General features: G+C 41.5%; 1 pseudogene across 1 annotated transcript; it reads right to left on the bottom strand.

Annotated features, from left to right (window-relative positions):
- Nucleotides 1-9,084: 9,084 nt before the first annotated feature.
- LOC308344451 (putative olfactory receptor 2B8) lies at nucleotides 9,085-10,193 on the bottom strand (annotated as a pseudogene). The gene has a single exon. The product of its transcript is annotated as a putative olfactory receptor 2B8 (transcript).
- Between the last annotated feature and the right edge of the window lie 3,060 nt (nucleotides 10,194-13,253).

A 13,253-nucleotide genomic window follows, 5' to 3' on the forward strand; every position in this document is an offset into this window, starting at 1 on the left:
TCCTTTAACAAAGATATCAAGATACATCCAGGAAGAATCAAAATAACCTTCCTCGCCCACACCGAGAATCTATAACCATGCTCCCATCTTTTTCTTCTGCCAGTGTCTCTGTGTATTTATGTTTGTCCGGATAGTATATAAATCTTATACTTGGGGTTCTTCTTGACGAGGCTCCTCCTTTTTTTTGCTTATATATATATATATTTTCTCTCGTCATATACTTTTATCAGTCTTTTTGTTTGTCTGTTTTTGTTTGTATACGTCATAAACCTTACCCTGGGGCCCATTTGGGCTGAACCTTCACTTTTATCTTCCCTTTTTTTCCTGTCTCTCTCTCTCTCCCTCTCTTTTCTTTTTCTTTTCTTTTTTCTCTCATTTGGGTGGGGAATCCTGAGTGCTCAGAAGCGTTCCAGGGTGCACCTTGACTGCACCACGGTCGATACATCCAGCTACATCTGTCCAGTCATCTCTCACCAAAATGACTAGGAGGAGGAATCCCCAACAGAAGAAAAATACAGAGGATGGGCCTTCTGCAACAGAGCTAACGGCTATCAACATAGACAATACGTCAGAAAGAGAATTCAGGCTAACAATTATCCAGGCAATAGCTAGGTTGGAGAAAGCCATGGATGACCAAACGGAATTGATTAGGGCAGAATTGAAAGCCACCAGAGAGGAGGTTCATAATGTTAGGGCAGAGCTGAAGGCCACCAGGGATGAGGTTCACAACGCTTTCAATGAGTTCCAATCTAATCTAAATTCTCTAAAAGCCAGGGTAACTGAGACAGAAGATAGAATTAGTGATCTGGAGGACAAACAAATAGAGAGAAAGGATCAGGAGGAAGCCTGGAACAAACAGCTTAGAAGCCACGAAAACAGAATCAGGGAAATAAATGATGCCATGAAACGTTCCAACGTCAGAATTATTGGAATCCCTGAAGGGGAGGAGAAAGAAAGAAGTCTAGAAGATATAGTGGAACAAGTTTTTCATGAAAATTTTCCCAATCTTGCGAATGGAACAAGTGTTCATGTACTAGAAGTAGAAAGGTCCCCCCCCAAGATTATAAATTCAAAAAAAAATCCAGGCACCTCATAGTAAAATTGAGGAATCATAATTGTAGATACAATCTCTTGAAAGCCGCTAGGACAAAGAAGCTCCTTACATACAGAGGAAAGCCCATCAGAATAACGTCAGACCTGTCCACAGAGACCTGGCAAGCCAGAAAGGGCTGGCAAGATATATTCAGGGCACTAAATGAGAAGAACATGCAGCCAAGAATACTTTATCCAGCAAGACTGACATTCAAAATGGATGGAGAGATAAAGAGTTTCCAAGACCGGCAAGGCTTGAAAGACTATGCAACCACCAAGCCGACACTGCAGGAAATATTAAGGGGGGTTCTATAAAAGAGGAAAAATCCTAAGAATAGCATTGAACAGAAATATAGAGACAATCGACAGAAAGAAAGACTTCAAAGATAACACAATGTCAATAAAAACGTATCTCTCAATAATCACTCTCAATGTGAATGGCCTAAATGCACCCATAAAACGACACAGGGTTGCAGATTGGATAAAACGACAGGACCCATCCATATGTTGTCTACAAGAGACCCATTTTGAACCTAAAGATACACCCAGACTGAAAGTGAAGGGATGGAGAAGCATCTTTCACGCCAATGGGCCTCAAAAGAAGGCCGGGGTAGCGATTCTCATATCAGATAAATTAGATTTTAAACTAAAGACGGTAGTCAGGGATACAGAAGGACACTACATCATTCTTAAAGGGACTATCCACCAAGATGATCTAACAATTGTAAATATCTATGCCCCCAATATGGGAGCAGCCAATTACATAAGAAAACTATTAATCAAGATAAAGAGTCATATTGATATGAATACATTAATAGTAGGAGATCTTAACACGCCTCTCTCAGAAATAGACAGATCATCGAAGCAGAAAATCAATAAAGAAATAAGAGCATTGAATGATACATTGGACCAGATGGACCTCAGAGATATATACAGAACATTCCACCCTAAAACAACAGAATACTCATTCTTCTCAAGTGCACATGGAACCTTCTCCAGAATAGACCACATACTGGGTCACAAATCAGGGCTCAACCGATACCAAAAGACTGAGATTATTCCCTGCATATTCTCAGACCACAATGCTTTGAAACTGGAGCTCAATCACAAGGGAAAGTTCAGAAGGAACTCAAATACCTGGAAGCTAAAGACCACCTTGCTTAAGAATGCTTGGATCAACCAGGAGATCAAAGAAGAACTTAAACAATTTATGGAAACCAATGAGAACGAAGACACTTCACTCCAAAACCTATGGGATACAGCAAAGGCGGTCCTAAGGGGGAAATTCATAGCCATCCAAGCCTCCCTCAAAAAAATTGAAAAATCCAGAATACACCAGCTGTCTCTACACCTTAAAGAACTGGAGAATCAACAACAAATCAAACCAACTCCACACGTAAGAAGGGAAATAATCAAGATTAGAGCAGAGATCAACGAGGTAGAAACCAGAGATACAGTAGAACGTATCAACGAAACTAGAAGCTGGTTTTTTGAAAGAATCAATAAGATCGATAAACCATTGGCCACACTAATCCAAAAGAAAAGAGAGAAAGCCCAAATTAATAAAATTATGAATGAAAAGGGAGAGATCACAACTAACACCAAGGAAGTAGAAACAATCATCATAAGCTATTATCAAGAGTTATATGCCAATAAGCTAAGCAACCTAGATGAAATGGATGCATTCCTGGAAAACTATAAACTCCCAAAATTGAACCAGGAAGAAATTGACAACCTGAATAGACCGATATCTAGTAACGAGATTGAAGCAGTGATCAAAAACCTCCCAAAAAACAAGAGCCCAGGACCTGACGGATTCCCTGGGGAATTCTATCAAACTTTCAAAGAAGAAATAATACCTATTCTCCTGAAGCTGTTTCAAAAAATTGAAGCAGAAGGAAAACTTCCAGACTCTTTTTATGAAGCCAGCATTACCCTGATCCCCAAACCAGGCAAAGACCCTACCAAAAAGGAGAATTTCAGACCAATATCACTGATGAATATGGATGCTAAGATTCTCAACAAGATCCTAGCAAACAGGATCCAACAGCACATTAAAAAGATTATCCACCATGACCAGGTAGGATTCATCCCTGGGTTACAAGGATGGTTCAACATTCGCAAATCAATCAATGTGATAGAACAAATCAATAAGAGAAGAGAGAAGAACCACATGATCCTCTCCATTGATGCAGAAAAAGCTTTTGACAAAATCCAGCATCCATTCCTGATTAAAACGCTTCAAAGTATAGGGATCGAGGGAACATTCCTGAACTTCATCAAATCTATCTATGAAAAACCTACAGCAAATATCATCCTCAATGGGAAAAAGCTTGCAGCCTTCCCATTGAGATCAGGAACATGACAAGGATGCCCACTCTCACCACTCTTGTTCAACATAGTATTAGAAGTCCTAGCAACAGCAATCAGACAACAAAGAGAAATAAAAGGTATCCAAATTGGCAAGGAAGAAGTCAAACTCTCTCTCTTCGCAGATGACATGATTCTTTATATGGAAAACCCGAAAGACTCCACCTCCAAACTACTAGAACTCATACAGCAATTCAGTAATGTAGCAGGATACAAAGTCAATGTCCAGAAATCAGTGGCTTTCTTATACACTAACAATGAAAATACAGAAAGACAAATTAGAGAATCGATTCCATTTACTATAGCACCAAAAACCATAAGATACCTCGGAATAAACCTAACCAAAGAGGTAAATGATCTGTACTCGAGGAACTACAGAACACTCCTAAAAGAAATTGAAGAAGACACAAAAAGATGGAAGACCATCCCATGCTCTTGGATGGGAAGAATAAACATCGTTAAAATGTCTATACTGCCCAGAGCAATCTATACTTTTAATGACATTCCAATCAAAATTCCACCAGTATTTTTCAAAGAGCTGGAGCAAATAATACTAAAATTTGTATGGAATCAGAAGAGACCCCGAATTGCTAAGGAAATGTTGAAAAACAAAAATAAAACTGGTGGCATCACGTTACCTGATTTCAAGCTTTACTACAAAGCTGTGATCACCAAGACAGCATGGTACTGGCATAAAAACAGACACATGGACCAGTGGAACAGAGTAGAGAGCCCAGATATGGACCCTCAACTCTATGGTCAAATAATCTTTGACAAAACAGGAAAAAATATCCAGTGGAAAAAAGACAGTCTCTTCAATAAATGGTGCTGGGAAAACTGGACAGCTATATGTAGAAGAATGAAACTTGACCATTCTCTTACACCGTACACAAAGATAAACTCGAAATGGATAAAAGACCTCAACATGAGACAGGAATCCATCAGAATCCTCGAGGAGAACATAGGGAGTAACCTCTTTGATATCAGCCACAGCAACTTCTTTCAAGATATGTCTCCAAAGGCGAAGGAAACAAAGGCAAAGATGAACTTCTGGGACTTCATCAAGATAAAAAGCTTCTGCACAGCAAAAGAAACAGTCATCAAAACAAAGAGGCAACCCACGGAATGGGAGAAGATATTTGCAAATGACAGTACAGATAAAAGGTTGATATCCAGGATCTATAAAGAACTCCTCAAACTCAACACACACAAAACAGACAATCATATTAAAAAATGGGCAGAAGATATGAACAGACACTTCTCCAATGAAGACATACAAATGGCTACCAGACACATGAAAAAATGTTCATCATCACTAGCCATCAGGGAGATTCAAATCAAAACCACATTGAGATACCACCTTACACCAGTTAGAATGGCCAAAATTAGCAAGACAGGAAACAACGTGTGTTGGAGAGGATGTGGAGAAAGGGGAACCCTCTTACACTGTTGGTGGGAATGCAAACTGGTGCAGCCACTTTGGAGAACAGTGTGGAGATTCCTCAGGAAATTAAAAATAGATCTTCCCTATGACCCTGCAATTGCACTGCTGGGTATTTACCCCAAAGATACAGATGTAGTGAAAAGAAGGGCCATCTGTACCCCAATGTTTATAGCAGCAATGGCCACGGTCGCCAAACTGTGGAAAGAACCAAGATGCCCTTCAACGGATGAATGGATAAGGAAGATGTGGTCCATATACACTATGGAGTATTATGCCTCCATCAGAAAGGACGAATACCCAACTTTTGTAGCAACATGGACAGGACTGGAAGAGATTATGCTGAGTGAAATAAGTCAAACAGAGAAAGTCAAGTATCATATGGTTTCACTTATTGGTGGAGCATAACAAATAATATAGAGGACAAGGGTAGATGGAGAGGAGAAGGGAGTTGAGGGAAATTGGAAGGAGAGGTGAACCATGAGAGACTATGGACTCTGAAAAACAACCTGAGGGTTTTGAAGGGGCGGGGTGGGAGGGTGGGGAACCAGGTGGTGGGTATTAGGGAGGGCACAGATTGCATGGAGCACTGGGTGTGGTGAAAAAACAATGAATACTGTTACGCTGAAAATAAATAAAAAATTGGAAAAAAAAAAAAGAAATTAAAAATAGAGCTTCCCTATGACCCTGCAATTGCGCTACTGGGTATTTACCCCAAAGATTCAGATGTAGTGAAAAGAAGGGCCATTTGTACTCCAATGTTCATAGCAGCAACGGCCACGGTTGCCAAACTGTGGAAAGAACCAAGATGCCCTTCAATGGACGAATGGATAAGGAAGATGTGGTCCATATACACTATGGAGTATTATGCCTCCATCAGAAAGGATGAATACCCAACTTTTGTATCAACATGGACAGGACTGGAAGAGATTACGCTGAGTGAAATAAACAGAAAGAGTCAATTATCATACGGTTTCACTTATTTGTAGAGCATAAGAAATAACACGGAGGACATGGGGAGATGAAGAGGAGAAGGGAGTTGAGGGAAATTGGAGGGGGACATGAACCATGAGAGACTATGGACTCTGAAAAACAATTTGAGGATTTTGAAGGGGTGTGGGTGGGAGGTTGGGGGAGCCAGGTGGTGGGTATTATGGAGGGCACGTATTGCATAGAGCACTGAGTGTGGTGCATAAACAATGAATCTTGGAACACTGAAAAAATGAAATAAAATAAGTAAAAAATAAAAAGTACAACATGAAAATAAATAAATAAATAGAATAGAAAGACAAAATCTGCTCTTATCAATTTAATTCCAAAACAGCAGGAACAACCTGGGGGGAAGAAGGAAATGTCTCCCTCCCCAAAGCAACTGTCCTGTCCCTAAGGCCATCTCAGGGAACCCATCCCCTGACCCCTCTGAGCAGCCGTCATTCATCGTCTCGTTTCTGCACTGACACAGAGCCCACCTCCCCAGCAAACCACATTTCCATGCACAGTGGTTCCAGAGTCTGAGCGGCCTGGTCTGGAACGTGCTACAATACTGTAATGATGGAAAGAACCTCTCACTGATATGACAAAACAAGCATTCAAAAAGAAGTCACCCGCAAAAGAAAGGGTTTGCAGGGATCTACAACCTGCTCCTCCCTCCTCAGTGAGCCTGGTCAGAGCAGAACTCCAGCAAACGGTAACCACAAAATGCAGACTAGAGACACATGACGGTCTTACAGGGCTGGCTGTTCTCTGACTACTGACATAGTCATTTCAGCAGAATGCAGAGGGTCTGTTTAGACCGCAGGAACCCCACACCATACACACTGCAGATATGCTACCAAATGACAGCCCTAAAGCCAGAACAGGTTACGAAGGTAGGGACACATAACGTGAGAATCCCCCAAGCCTCTCTGTGCTGACTTGTACCGTAATAGTTCTGCCTCACATTTGAGAGGAAAAAGGCTTTCCACTGCAGTGAGGGGTCTCTGAAGCGGTGTCTGATGGGTCTGGGGCCTCCTGGACACTGAAAGGGCTCTCAGCATTTTGTATCCTCTGCTAATTGGTAGTAAATCTGCTGCTGGTTAAGAACTGTGTTTCTTGTGAGTCTGACGGACATTCTGGGTCTCTGCCATCACTACCTGAGCCGGTGGTGTGTGTCCTGTGCTCCTCAGAAAGCAGAACTGGGAGAACCCATGACTTGCTCTAGAGCATCATGATCCTCCTGACCTCCAGGGGCTAAACACAGATGGAATAAATAATTGAGCCAAGTCTTAGGTACAATCCCCGTAGCCATTACACACTTATTGGCAAAAATGCAAAAGAGTCCAAATAATATTGGTGACAATTTACACAGCCCCGGAGTCTGTTTGCAGACAGGGCACGGAGAGCTTGGGGAGCAGATTCCCAACATTAGAAAAATGTCACAGAACAATCCTGAACTTGTGTTTGGTCTCTTCAGTGATTTCTCTTTTATTTTGGCGAGGATCCCAGAGACCTTTGTTACCAGTCATTTAGTCCCATGAGTCATAGACACCCGTATGCCATTCAAACATTCACTTAACGGAAATGAGTCTGCTTCACCCCAGGGCTCTCTGTCTCCCTAAGAGCAGAGAAGTCGTTCACCTGGAACAACAGGCTGCGTGGTGTCCCGAGACCTTGAGGGCTTTTGTGCCAAACAGAGTTCATTGGAGGGATTTTAAAGTGACCATTTGTACATAACGGTCAGGCTGTGGCTGAAACAGACAGTAGAGGGATGCCTTGGAGGTTCTTGATTTCAGCTCAGCTCATGTTCTCCATGTCACAAGACGGACACCCCATCAGGCTCCGTGTTCAGCCCGCAGTCTGCCTGTCTCTCTCCAAACCCGTCTGCCTGTCCTCCACCTGGTCTCTCTCTCCCTCTCTCTCAAATAAATAAATAATAAAATAATAAAATCTTTAAAACAAAAAAAGGAAAATAATGGCGAGTGGGAAATTTGTCACCATCGGGGATAAACAGTGTACAGAACTAGTTTTCTACTTTCTAGGTGACAAGATACATGCCAGGTGTTGATTTCAAGCGGGAATAGTGCATGCTCTTAGTGATACAGAGAGAACCTGACCGTGTGCATAATCCTCCTGGCTGTCATTTCCAGCCTCCATATGCTGTTTCTGCAGCAAGATCACTTGGCATGAGCATGGCCAGCTCAGGGTTCGAGGTCTTGGGGATGCCGGTTAGCTGTCAGGATAGGGAACAATAGAGTTGTTATGTGTATGGGTCCAGCCCAAGACACAAACACATCTACCTGCACTGGGCTACATGTTGGGAAAACTTAACAAAATCAGAAACATTTCTGTGATCATGTCATTGTCAAAGCTCCAACCTCCAGGGGAAAATACCCTGTTTCTGACAATACATATATACAAAAACCCAGATCCATACCCCAAAACACATTTATGTGCAAACTGAGTTTGAGTTAAGATCTAAGGGCTTACAATGTCAGATTCAACTATTCTGGGATGTTGATACTCATTACTCCTAATTCAGAAACGTATGACAGTAGTTCAAACTCAGATGGCTATTTGCAAAGCTTAGACACATGGACGTGTTTAATGATTAATATGTATTTTATTTCTTCTTTACATTTCCTCCTAGTGAATCTGGTAAGCTCCAGAGAACATGGGATTTCCTGGGAATAAGAGGTCATTTCCCAGATTTTTTGAGTATGTCCTTGCATTCAAACTGTATGGGGCTTTTGGCAGGTGTGAGATACAAAAGCATTGATCAGCTGATGCCTGGATCAAAGAAATTATTAAATGGGATGAAGAGAAGATTTAAATATACTTTATTAAGACTGATGTTAGCAGGATTTTCTTAGAGCTAAAGATTTCTTTTTCTCACAGATGCCCACCTACTTCTGTGAAAAAGCTGCGATACAGGTAACCTAAGGACCTTATAATAGAGCCATGATCACAATGCAAGAAACAGTGATATGTCTCCAACAATTTGCTAGAAAATGCTAAAATTTTAATATTTCCTACAGTGTTTGAGTCATTCATATTCTTATTTTCCCTATGACTTAATGGTATGTGCATGTCTTCTTGCACAAAGGAATGAATAGTGTTCCCAAGTGAGGGGGGAATATGAAAAACCTGTGGAGCTTTTTAAAATGAAATATGAAGCAGTTTCTCTAGGAGCAACTCTGGAGGCTTCATGAACCCATGAACTTGGATTTTGAGCACTGAAATGCATTAAAGAAACAGGTAAGGAAATGCCCTTGAGAGATGTCACAGGAAATTTTGGAATGACATGGGGAGGACAGAGTCTTCTCAAAAATCTTTGGCAGCCATAGTCTCCCTTCAAAAGGTCTTCCCCGCCCATTCATCTGGAGTCCTGGCCCCTGCAAAGCACCTTCTTCATTGCCCCCGTCACATCCTTGTTCCTCAGTGTATATATGACAGGATTGACCATGGGGGTGACGATGGTGTAGAACAGAGAAATGAACTTGCCCTGATCCTGGGAGTAGTTGTCGCTGGGCTGGAGGTAAGCATAGATGGCCGTGCCATAGAACAGGGAGACCACTGTGATGTGGGACCCACACGTGCCAAACGCTTTCCTCTGCCCTGCAGATGACTTTATTCTTAAGACCGCCCTGACGATCCGACCATAGGAGAAGATGATTAATGTCACAGGTATGAGGAGAATGATCACACTGGCAAAAAACATCTCTGACTCATACACAGTGGTATCAACACAGGCAAGCTTGAGTAGTGGGGGGATCTCACAAAAAAAATGGTCTATTTTATTTCTCCCACAAAGTGGTACAATGAAGATGAGCGTTGTTTGCAATGAGGAGTTGGCAAAACCAACGAACCACGATGCAGAAGCCATGAGGGCACAGACACGGGGGTGCATGATCACGGTGTACTGCAGGGGCTTGCAGATGGCTGCATAGCGGTCAAGCGCCATGACCCCTAACAGAATGCATTCCGTGCATCCCAGCCCTAGAGCAACAAACAGCTGAGCTACACAGCCACCAAACGAGATTGACTTGTCTGCTGTCCGGAGATGAACCAGGAGCTGAGGGACAGTGCTGGTCGTGTAACACAGGTCCAGGAAGCTTAGGTTGGAGAGGAAAAAGTACATGGGAGTCTGAAGATGTGGGTCGAGGTGGGACAAGGCAATGATGGTGGTGTTTCCCAGCAGAGTGAACAGATAGAAGATCAGGAGGACCACAAAGAGGACTAGCTCCAGTTGAGGCCGGTCAGAGAACCCCAGCAGGATAAACCCCGTGAAAGAACTGCCATTCTTCTGTTCCATCCTCTGTTAGCACATGTTTCCTGTTAGGACCAAGCATTTAGCAATTTTTAAAGGAAATCTTCAAAAAAAAGTCGTTGACGGGGAGGATCTCTCGTGTTAAAGACAGGGCACGGGATTTTTATCAGTAACTATGTGAATCAATGATGTGCTCATTACAATTGACATAGTTTATGCCAGTACAGTTCCACATTATGACAAAAAGCATAGCATTAATATTTGGTAAAAGAAAAATGAAATAACAGCCCATGTGTTTGCATCAGTCATAGGTACAAAAGGTCTCTCAGACTGAGGTTAATAAGACTTAAAGTACTATAAGTGCATACATACATTTTAGAAAGAACGGGGATGAGGGGAAAAGAGGGGGAGCAATCAGAAACAATCAGAAGGAGAATCAGACAGAGGGAGAAATGTCATTGTAAATATGTTCTCATGATTCTACACAATAAGATTTGCACACACCACACATGCCATAGAATATAATAAAATATAATCTCAAAAATGCATTCAAATACAGGATTAAAGACCAAGAACATACTTACACAAAAAATCCAATTATATGCAAAATACTACTACTAATTCTGCTTATAAACATTATGGCAGAATCTACTCTTTTTTTTTTTTTTTAAGATTTCATTTGACAGAGAGAGATCAGAAGTAGGCAGAGCAGCAGGGAGAGAGAGGGGAGGAAGCTGAGCAGAGAGCCTGATGCGGGACTCAATCTCAGGACCCTGAGATCATGACCTGAGCCCAAGGCAGAGGCTTAACCCACTGAGCCACCCAGGCACCCCAGAATCGACTCTTTAATATTGATGAAAGTTGCACTGTTTTTTTTCTGTATGATAGCAAAAAAATATATACTCAATCACAGAGAACCAAAAGTATCACCATCCAAATACAGTGCTTACCTTTCCCCTAAAGATGCTTAAAATTACTGTACCAGTTTAAGAGGATCTCCAAAAATTCATTGGCCCTGCATATCCATTGGCATCGGAACCCTAAAATCCAGTGGTCAAACCTTCCTCTTCCTTCTGCAGATCTCTGTTTCGCACGTTAGCCACCAGAACAGCTGAAACTCCTGAGAAAGGCAGGAGTATTCACAACAACATTCTCATCAGATTAAACATCTTAAAAGTTATCCAGTTGTGTAATCGACATACAAAGTAGAAAGCTTTTACATCACTCGCCATGATGAAATAATTAAATAGATAAACACATAGAGATATAGACAGGTACATTCTCGACGCAAAGATATGTCAAAGCACTATAATGGAAATCTTGAAGTACTACAAGGGTAATGAAAAGGATATTTTCATATTATACAAAATCTCAGATATCTGGAGATTTAGGCTAAGTATCGCCTTTCTGGAGCTATTTTGCAGAGTCAGTCACACTAGATGAGACACATGACCAGCTCTCACATGAGTTTAAAGGCTATTATCATCTAGCTGCTTAGTACTGAAGAAGCATAGTTCTACCCCAACCAACCAGACGTCAGAGAATGAGTATTTCAGTTCCGTCATGTTCAAATAGACATACAGGACATTTTAATTCTTCTAAGACTTTTTAAAGATCTTATTTATTTATTTATTTGAGAGAGAGGGAGAGCACATGAGAGAGAACTCGAGTGAGCATGTGTAGGGGGAGGGATAGAAGACGCCCCACTGAGCAGGGAGCCTGAGGCGGGGCTCCGTCTCAGCACCCTGGGATCATGACCTGAGCCGAAGGCAGACCCTTAACCAATGGCCCCCCGACCCTGCCCCGGCGCCTCTCCTCTAAGACTTTTAAGATCTGAATCAGAGTAGACCCGCTGATGTGTGAAAGAAATTGACACAAAACTGAAATAAAACAAAGGGTCATACAATCTGAATAGAGGATGTGGGTTTTCACTCCGTTTTGTAAGTCCTCTGATTTCCCATAAGACGTGATTAGTGGTGTCCACAAGGAAAAAACTTGGTGCACACATATTTCCTGATAGAATTAGTTATAAAGGTATCTGAGGCTGTATAAATGTGCAACAATGTGCCCTGACTCACACCCACTCAGAAGAGCAGATAAAACAAAGCACGGTCCAGTCTCACGCACACGTGCAGAAATACAGATAAATTATCTGAAATAAATTGCGGCTGTATTAAAGGTGTCCAGTAAAGGAATTGCTCACCAAAGTAAGGAGGACAAAAGTAAAATGCTAACTCATCCAAGGAAAGCACCAATAAAATAATGGACCATTGAAATAAATAAATAATGCTGGTCCTATCCAGAAGGACTACCCAGAATGACAAAGAAGGCAGCTGAGAAAAGATAAAACCCTGGTGCGATGAACTTATACAAATGATATTCTGCTTTACAGGATTATGTATGTGTATGTGTGTATATATCTACACATATCTAAAAGAATGCTGAATGACTACCTATCTAATAGGGGTAATAATGAATATGATTTTAGGGAGAAAAATAAAATAACAGGTAAATGATAAGCCCACCAAAACAGAAAAAAAAGAATGTGATTGTCTCTCTATGTTACAATTACTTCCAGTGCCTTGCTGGAGAGCACACTGGGAGGGAACTATAATACCCAAGTCATAGTCTACCATCTTACTTTTATTTTTTTCATTATGTTCAGGAAAATTATTATCCTTTGGTAACACTGGACACAAAAGTCAGGACGCAGTTGCATCCTGCCATCGATTCTCAAGAGTGTGTTCTGCTAATATGGGCCACTTTGTTTCCTTCCTCCTCCCATTCTGGGCATCCATCCCCCTTCAATCTGTGTGCACCACTACAGACCACACTCTTTTGAGAGGAAGGTATGTTTGGATGAGGTTCATGAGACATTTCATTTCATTTCCTCCTAACCAAATTTAAAGAATTGCATCATTAGACTAAAAACCATCACCTATATGTAGGTAGGTATCAAATAACTGAATGCAGTAAGAGAGACTGATTCCTCTTAGACAAACTATGTAAATAGTTCTAGCTGGGAATAGTAAACACATCCGTCCTAGGTTAGGAGCACAGAATCCTGTCCTTAACAACCATCATGATATGATACGGTAGAGGAAA

This window comes from Martes martes (genome assembly GCF_963455335.1).
Source record: "Martes martes genome assembly, chromosome: 6".
In the NCBI taxonomy this organism is placed as follows: Eukaryota; Metazoa; Chordata; class Mammalia; order Carnivora; family Mustelidae; genus Martes; species Martes martes.